A 7,412-nucleotide genomic window follows, 5' to 3' on the forward strand; every position below is an offset into this window, starting at 1 on the left:
ATGTACAATTGCTGACTTGAAGAAAACAATGTGAAAATGAATGCAGGTGGCCTTAAGGAGCAGGTGGCTCTTGGCTGACAGCCAGCAAGGAAGTGGGGACCTCAGTCCTACAACCACAAGGAACTGAATTCTACCACCAACTTGAGTAAGTTTGGAAGCAGAGTCTTCAGATGAGAGCCAAGCCAACCAACTCCTTGATTGCAGCCTTGTGAGACCTGGAGCAGAGGAACTAGTTGAGGCCACCTGAACTTCTGACCCACAGAACAATGAGATAATAAATTTGTGTTGTTTTGAGGCTCTAAGTGTGTGAGTAACTTATTACAGCAACAGTAAGAAACTTATACAAACACCCACCGTGCCTGTCCCTTCATATAAATTCCAACATGGTAAGCACCACTGTACCTATTTTATAGGTGGAGAAACTGAGTCTGCGGCATGGCAAGTATCCAGCCCAGAGTTTCACAGCAAATGTCAAAAGGAAGATCTGGTACCAGGACCACTCATCTAAAAGCCTATGTACTCTCCAATTTCCACCACCCACCTGTCAGTGTGTTGTGCTGTAGTGACTTCTGTATTGCTCTGACACTGGAAGATATGCCACTGGTATTTCAAATACCAACAGGATCACCTATGGTAGACAGGTTGCAGCAGAGCTTCCAGACTAAGACAGACTAGGAAGAAAGGCCTGGTGATTTACTTCTAAAAATTAGCAATGAAAGCCCTATTGGTCACAATGGAATATTGTCCAATATAGTGCTGAAAGATGAGCACCCTGGTTGGAAGGCACTACAATGGCAGCAACAATTAACTCAAACATGTCAATAATTACAAAGATGGGGCAAAACCAGGCAATGCTTTGTTCTGTTATACATGGGATCACCATAAGTCAGAGCCAACTCCACAGCAACTAACAATAACATTCTCCAGTTCACAGCCCTTTCCCACCTTCCTGCCTTGGTTAATGCTGGTCCTTCCACCTAGAGCACCATCCTCTCTCCCCTTCTTCTGCCTTTCTAAATCCCACCTTCTTCAAATGCCTTTCCCTCCAGGAAGCCTTTCTAGATTTTTCCCAGCCTAGGATTTCACCTGTACCTCTCTCAGTCCTGTGTTGGTTCCCTCCCACACAATTCCACATGGGCCAGGCAGCCTGACTCAGCTGGTGTCTCCTATAGCCCCCAGTCCCATGCCTGACCCTAGGAGATGCTCAGGAGTCAGTTGCAGACTCAAAACAGAGCCACTGAAAAGGGGGGACTGGTTAGGGAGAGAGTCTCAGAGGAAGTGTCTCAAAATGGGCCTCAGAAGAATAGAAACTCTTAGTTTCTGGCTGAAAGACAAGGAGAGGCAGGAGTGTTCCAGATAAGGAAGTGTCTGAGAGTTGGGCTGAATAGAGATATGGTGAGGGGGCCAGGTAGAGAAAGGACTAGGCAGTGGGCAGGTAAGTGGGGCCAGAGGGATGGGCAGGGCCTAACAGGAGTCCCTGAGTACCTGGCCCCCAAGTCCTCCAGTAGTTTGGTGATGAAATAGTGAGGGTTTCCCTTGTGCCCTACCTGATTCCATTTTAATTCAGTCAACCCATTATCAGCCTTTATCACAGCACATGCAATGATGTGTGTTTACTGTGCAATTATTACCCACACTCAGACCAAGTGACTCAGGGCGCTGAAGTGCTCAAGGCTCATTTCTTATTGGTAGGAAGGGAAGTCTGGAATGTTCTGCTCAAATGGGACAGGGTCCAAGCAAACTTGCTGATCCTCAGCAGTCACTGACTCCTTCAGGTCCGGCGCCTTCCCGCAGCCCCAGCTACTGCTTTCTTTTCCTTTTTTCCTGCCAAAACCTCTTACTGGCAAACCTCCCCCACCCACATTTTTGCTTCCCTGAAGCAAAAGACATCTGCAAGTCTCTCAAAGCAGACCTCCAAACATCTCTCACCCAGGACCTGAAGCCCTTCAAACATAGCTTTCAGTGTCACAGAATCTGACTCAGAATAAATAATAACAATGACTGCTACTACAGAGTCCATGGGTGGCACAGTGGTTAAGTGCTCAACTGTTAGCTGAAAGATTGGCAGTTTGAACTCACCCAGAGGCACCTCGGAAGAAAGCCCTGGCAATCTCCTTTCAAAAGGTCCAGCCTTGAAAACCCTATGGAACCATTCTACTCTTCATATAGTGGGTTGCCCTGAGTTGGAATTGACTCACCAGGAACTAACAACAATAACCACTACTACTATGACGTTGTGTTTGCCTCTATTTCACTGATGAGGCCAAGATACAGGAAACCAGGTTTGATTTTCAAAATATTTAACCACTCAGTATAGCACAGGCCCTGTGACTCAAAGCTAACACTGAATGTGTACAAAATGGTTGAAAATCAGTCAGCTTTGCAGGGAACCCTCCAAAGTGGTAAAGGCTTAAGCATAATCGTGTGTGGTACTGGTTACTCATTCAGGAGTTCAGGAAGAGGAAGTTTCATGGAGGAGAGATGCTAGTAGGCGGCAACTGGAATTAGGGTGGGAAGACCGTGCCTGAGGAGGATGCAGCAAGAATAAAGGAATGATGGCAGGGCTGTGCAGAGGACAGGGAGCAGACTGGTGGGCTGATGGCAGACATTGACAAGTAGGACAGGAATATATCATTGAGGGTCTTAAATATCAGACAAAGGAGTGTAGGTTGTGATAATTTGTGAACAAGAGACTAAAGAAGGCTGTGGACAGGGAACAACTGAAGGCAGGCATGTTCTGAACTTCAGCCTCCCCCAGATGCAAGAGTAAGGTCATCTCAGCTGGGATAAGCTCCTGTTCTGGTTACCTAGTGCTACTCTGACAGGAATATACCACAAATGGGATGGTTTAAACAAACAGGGGTTTATTCTCTTACAGTTTGGGAGGCTAGAAGTCCAAGTTCAAAGTGCCAGGCTCTATCTAGTGACTGTGTGAAAGCCCCTCAACCTTGGGCTTCAGCTCTGCCTCTTGTTCCCAGCCCACTGAAGCTACAGGCATCTCTTCACTCAGGCAGCTACTGGCTGCTGAGGCTAACAAGCCCAAGGTCAACAAATAAAATGGCACAGTCCCGATGTTACCAAACCACACGGCAGGCCATTAACTCAAGTTCATTGAAAGTCCCAAGGTCAGCAAAGCATGGCAGGCTGCTGAACAATGACACGGCTACATGCAGGGTTCAAGTGTGCCATGTGCTAGAGACCATTCCCAAAGCTGTTTCTTGTATACAGAAAGCAGGCCACATCCCTAAAGCAGCTACTCAGCTGCTCTGGTAGATTCCACCATGGAGTTAATTACCAGTCTCACCACAGGGAATGACTACATTCAGCTGCCAGCCACTCAACCAGGCCCAGCCAAGTTGACACACAAACATAACCACCACGGGTCCCACTGCAGAGAGGTATGGGGATTTGCAGAAATGTCCAGAAGTTAGTGCGCCATCATAGGACCCAGACTAGGATCCAAGAAATTAGGTACACAACTTAGGTACAAAAAATCTCTGTAATCAGGTTAAGCAGTATTTTATCAAAATCTAAAATTAATGCAAAACAAAACAAAACAAAAATCCATGATGAGCAAAATATCAAAGTTTAAATAAAGACAGGATCCTACCCTGCACTTGCACAATTTGGCCTCACTCATCACATCTTAGTCTGTGACCTGTGGTGGAGCACCAGTGTTGACTTCTCTATAAGCCTCCACATTTTCTCAACTACGAACTTGTCCAAGGAGGCAGTGTTCTCCATGTTCCCTGACTTCCCTAGGGACAAATAATGCCTTCTTGCAGTCAGAGGACATTTTTCAAGTCTGATTTCTCTGGCCTACAACAAGGGAGATAACCATTGTGGCTCTGCAGGATGTTCTCTTGGTCAACTAACAAGAGGGCCAAGTCCACATTGCACTACAACTAATGTTGCTTCAGTAGCTGAACTTCCTTGATGTAGACTTACACTTGCCTACATTAATTTCTCACTCAACATCTAACCATCCTTCTTTCCACCCACCTATCCATCTACCCATACACTCACACATCTGTTCATCTTTCCACTCACCCATCCACCCCTCCATTTGTCCATCCATCCATTTTTCTATTACCCATACACCCACCCACCCATGCTCCCATTCATCCTTGCATCCTTCCACCCCTCCATCCATCTTTCCATCAATCAGCCATTTAACTCTTCAGCCATAAAGCAATTTTCCACCTACCTATCCATCCCTCCTTCTATCCATTCATTCATACTTTCATCCATACATGCATCCCAACAGACAGCCATCCACTCGACCACTTAATCAAGCCTCTACCTGCCCACTATATACAATCACCACAAGGTGTGGAAAGACCTCCACCATTTACCAGCAGGCCTACTTACCTTTTTTAAGTCTCAATTCCTTCATCTGGAAAGTGGGTATGCATATGTTCATAAGAATCTTCACAGGCTTGTTAAGAGCAATAAATAATAAAATCCACGTAAATTATTATGTGTTATAAGAATTATTAATATATGTTACATTGTTATTTTTATTGCAATTATTATGAGAAGCTAGAAATTGAGTGCAGAAATAAATGTGGTGAGAGGCCTAGCTTGTCTGCTAAGATGTTGACTCTGACTGATGGTCTGAAAAACCAGTTCATCCTGTAGTTAACAGCAGGGGAGGTGGACAGAGGTGTGATGGGAATATGGTGGTAGGGGCGTGTGGTGTTGGGAGAGCAGCAGATTTGGCCTGAAGAAAATGGATAAATAGACGTGGGGTAATTAACAATTGGAGGACCCCTGGTGGTGCAGTAGTTAGAGAGTTCAGCTGCTAACCAAAAGATTGGCAGTTTGAACCCTCCAGCCACTCCACAGGAGAAAGATGTGGCACTCTGCTTTCTGAAAGCTTTATACTTTTAGAAATCCTAGGGGACAGTTTGGGAGCTCTGGTAGCATAGTGCCTAAGGCACTTGACTGCTAATCAGAAGGCTGGCGGTTCAAACCCACCAGCCACTCCTCGGAAGGAAGGTTGGGCAATCCTACTTCCGAAGTGATACTGCCTCGGAAACCCAAGGAGGGGTCACTATGAGTCAGGCCGACTCGATGGCAAACAACAACAACAAGGGGACAGTTTTACTCTGTCCTACAGGGTTGCTATGAGCCAGAATCAACTCCATAGCAGTGGGTTTGGTTGGTTTGATTAAGTAATTAACAAATCACTACAGTGGCAGTGATTAAGGCATTCACATGCAGGCTTTGTCTGTGAATTTAGGAACTGTGGTGGACTGAGTTCTTGACGCTTGCTGAGGGACCATAGAATTCCAAGGCCAGGAAGGTTATAAATGCAAGCAGGCCTCTGTGCTCACCTTCATGCATCATCTCCCCTGGGGGCAGAAGTCCATGTTTTTGGAGTAGAACTCTGCACTCAGTAGCCAGGGGTTAAAATCCCAGCTCTCTTATTTATTAGCCATATGACCTTAGACAAGTTACTTAAGTGCCTCAGACATCTCATCTACACAACGGCGTTGAACAGTGAGGGTTAACAATTTACTCATGTAAAACATTTGAAACTGGGTCTAATACATCTCTACAGCGGGTAATGACTTCTGAGCATGGAGGTTGAGCTCTGTTCTCTTCTCTTAACCACCCAGGCTCTAGAAGTACATGTTCAACAGAGCCTTCGATCACATCCAACCTTCTGTCACAAAGGCATCTGCCAGGCTGGGCATCTCATACCTTCTGTATATTAGTTTTCTATTGTTATGTAATGAATTACCACAAATGTAGATGTTTAAAGCAACACAAATTTATTATTTCACTATTCTATAAAGCCAAGTAGACTTGGCTGACTCCTCTGCTCCAGGTCTCACAAGGCCAAAATCAAGGTGTTCGTCTCTAACAACTCAGGTTGTTAGAGAATCCAGTTGTATGCAGCTGTAGAAATGGTCCCCATTTCCTTGCTAGCTATCGGCTGAAGTCATTCCAAGCTTCTAGAGGCCTTCCACATTTCTTGACTCATTGTTGTTGTTGTTGTTATTTGCCGTGGAGTCAGCCCTGACTCATAGCGACCCCTCCTTGGGTTTCCGAGGCAGTATCACTACAGAAGTAGGATTGCCCAACCTTCCTTCCGAGGAGTGGCTCATAGCGTCCTTCAAATCCAGCAATGGTGGCTTGAGTCCTTTGAATCTCTCTGACCTCTCCTTCTTCCTCATCACTCTATGACTTCCCCTTCAGCCACATCTCTGACTGAGTCTTCACCTTCCTCTTCTGATTTTAAGGGCTCATATGACTACATTAGGGAACATTAATGTGCTCAGCTGCTAACCTAAATGTCAGTGGTTCAAACCTATCACACCTTCCACAAGAGAAAAATGTGGCAATCTGCTTCAGTAAAGATTAAGGCCTTATAAACCGTATGGGGCAGTTCTACTTTGGCCTACAGTCGCTATCAGTCAGAATCAACTCTACAGCAGTGGGTTTTGTTTGGGTTTGGGGTGTTTACATTAAGGAGTCAGGTGGTGGAGTGATTGAGTGCTCAGTTGCTAACAGAAAGGTCAGTAGTTCAAATCTACCACCTGTTCCACAGGAGAAAGATGTGATAGTCAGCTTCTGTAAAGATTATAGCCATGGAAACCCTACGGGGCAGTTCTATTCTGTCCTATAGGGATACCATGAGTCAGAATCAAGTGCCAATGATGGCAATGGGTTTGGCTTGGTTTTCTGGTGATTACATTGGACCCCTCAGATAACCCAAGGTTATCTTATTTTAAAGTCATCTGTTTCAAAATCTTACTTCCATCTGCAAAATGCTTTCACACCAGTACCTGGATTTGTGTTTGACTAAATAACGAGGGGACAGGAATCTTAAGAGTTCTTCCCTCTATATCTGGCACAACCTGGGTTCTGCTGCCAGCACCAGTCCTCAGTCTCTCCCCTGTGGAAGCACCAAAGCCCAGAACTATGGAGAAGAAACCCTCAAGGAGTAATGTCCAGTTGGAGCCAAAGGGGTATAAACAAACTCACCACCATGAGTGTAAGTGGCAAAGAGCAGAGAGCACAAGACCGAACTTTGGAGAAGCCTACATTTGGGGTGAAATCACTATTACAGCACCATTGGAGGTGGGCATTTATCTATAACTGTATTTAAACCTTCTGGTTGTGTTTAAATACAGTTATAGGTAAAATGTCCATCTCCAAGGGCATTGTAATAGTGATTTATTTAGCTATATTTAACTACTCTGGAAGGCGGGGACACTTACCCCCATTTTAAATGAGGAAATTGAGACCCAAAAGGGGCAAGACACACTTGCCCCTTGCCCAGGTCACACAGTGGATCTGTGGCAGGACTTGAACCAGACATGGTCTCCTACTGACCAGATCAGCGCCCTCCCCACCTCACCAGCCCATCTCAGGCCCTCTGGAATGAGCCATGAAAGAGA

This window comes from Orycteropus afer, unplaced genomic scaffold (genome assembly GCF_000298275.1).
Source record: "Orycteropus afer afer isolate SDZICR_OR568_19922 unplaced genomic scaffold, OryAfe1.0 scaffold00313, whole genome shotgun sequence".
Taxonomy (NCBI): Eukaryota; Metazoa; Chordata; class Mammalia; order Tubulidentata; family Orycteropodidae; genus Orycteropus; species Orycteropus afer.